At 37.2% G+C, this 2,250-nt stretch overlaps 1 pseudogene; it reads left to right on the top strand.

Moving 5' to 3' along the window:
• The first annotated feature begins 1,131 nt into the window (after positions 1-1,131).
• Positions 1,132-2,029, top strand: LOC119515148 (annotated as a pseudogene).
• Positions 2,030-2,250: the final 221 nt, after the last annotated feature.

Here is a 2,250-nt window from a genome sequence, read left to right as displayed (position 1 = left end):
TAGAGCTAATAAACAAATTCAGCAAAGTGGCAGGATTCATGATCAAAACACAAAAATCCATGGTGTTTCTGTACGTTCATAATGAACAATCTGAAGAGGAAATCAAGAAAAAAATGTCGTTTTTATAGCAACTAAAAGAATCAAATATCTAGGAATAACTTTAACTGAGGATGTAAAGATTCTGTGTTTACGGACTGGAAGACTAAATATTGTTAAGATGTCAGTTCTACCCAAAGTGATTTGTAGATTCAGTGCAATCCCTATCAAAATTCCAACAGCCTTCTTTGCAGAAATTGAAAAGCCAATCAAAAAATTTGTATAGAAGGGAAAGGGGCCCCATCTTGAAAAAGAACAGAGTTGGAGGACTCATACTTCTCAACTCTAAAACTTATTATAAAGGTACACTAATCAAACAGTATGATTACAAGAACAGACAAATAGACAATAGAATAAAAATTGATAGTTCAGAAATAAACTCTCATATTAATGGCTCACTGATTTTTGACAAGGGTGCCAAGTCCACTCAATTGGAAAAGAATAGTATCTTCAACAAATAATTCTAGGAAAACTGGATATCCATATGCAAAAAATGAAAATGGACCCCTACCTCACACCATATACTAACATTTACTCAAAACGGATCAAATACCCAAACATAAGAACCCAAACTACGAAACTCCTAGAAGAGAACACAGAAGCATCTTCAGGACCTCATGTTAGGCAGTGGTTTCTTAGACTTTACACCAAAAGCATGAGCAACAAAAGAAAAAAATATATAAATGGGACCTCATTAAAATTAAAAACTTTTGTGCATTAAAGGACTTTTTCATGAAAGTAAAAGGCCAGCCTCAGAATGGGAGAAAATATTTGGAAACCACATATCCAATAAGTGTTTCATATCCAGAATATAAAAAGAAATCCTACAACTCAACAACAGAAAGACAAACAACCAAGTCTAAAAATAGGCAAAAGAGTTGAATAGACATTTCTCCAAAGAAGATATACAAGTGACCAAAAAGAACATTAAAAGATGCTGAACATCATTAGCCATCAGGAAAATGCAAATCTAACCACTGTAAGATACTGTTTCACACCCACTAGAATAGCTACTGTTAAAAAATGGAAAATAATGAGTGTTGGAGAGGATGTGAAGAAGTAGAAATATCTGTTCATTGTTTGTGGGAATATAAAATGGTACAACTGAGGCCACCGCCTTCCTGGGCCTGCCGTGGCGGCCGCCTCCGCAATGCTGCTGCTCCTCTAGGGGCGATGAGTGCAGCTGCTGCAGTCTGCCCGGGACCTCGTATGAGCCCACCCACCTCTGGAGGTAATGGGGCTACCTGCTTGACACCTTGTGATGGACATGACACCAAAGCTGAGTTCCCCTTGATCATGAACTCCATAAAATCCTTTTCCAACTACACTCAATGTGAAAGGCTGGAAGTACATCTCGTGGGAGGCTTCAGTGATGATAGGCAGTTGTCACAAAAACTTACTCATAACTTCTTAGTGAATTCGACAGACAAGAAGAGGATATTCACTTGGTGACTTTATGTGTGATGGAATTAAATGACTAAGAAGAAAATGAAAAACACTTTTCAATAATTTATGGCATTGCTGTCAACATTAAAACTGCAGAGATATACAGAGCTCCTTTCAAGATCGAGGCCCAGAGGAGGAGCTGCGTGCTGCGCAAGCTCTAACAGGAGGACCTATGATTAGCATATATGATGCAAAGACAGAGCAACTCCGTATAGGACCATATTACTGGATGCCATTTCCACATTTGGATTTCTAGCTGCAGCAAGATGATAAGCAAATACTAGAGAACTTTGCAACGTCACCTCTGGCTGAGCCCTACCATTTTGTTGAGCATATTAGATCTACCTTGATGTTTTTTTAAAAAAATACCTATCTCCAACCAATATGCTTTTTCCTGGAAATAAAGCTCTACTCTACAAAAAAATAAAAAAAATAAAAAATAAATGAAGATGGCTTATGGGAAAAGGTCTCTTTTCCAGGAAGCTAAAACTAGGAATTACCAAAGAAACCAACTTTTTGACATGACAAAGACCATTGGTGGAGTTGGAAAGACTATGAATTTGTAATCTATAGTGGCTGAGTCTTGGGCCTGCTTACTCAGTGTCTATCACATGACTTTCTAAATAAAACCTTATTTTGGCAAAAGCAAAAAAAAAACAAAAAAAATTGGTACAACTGCTGCTATACCATTTGGCAGTTATGCAGAAA

The sequence above is a fragment of the Choloepus didactylus genome, chromosome 19 (assembly GCF_015220235.1).
Source record: "Choloepus didactylus isolate mChoDid1 chromosome 19, mChoDid1.pri, whole genome shotgun sequence".
Classification (NCBI taxonomy): domain Eukaryota; kingdom Metazoa; phylum Chordata; class Mammalia; order Pilosa; family Megalonychidae; genus Choloepus; species Choloepus didactylus.
Note: the sequence above shows the minus strand (reverse complement) of the source record. Positions and strands in the feature narration are given on the sequence as shown.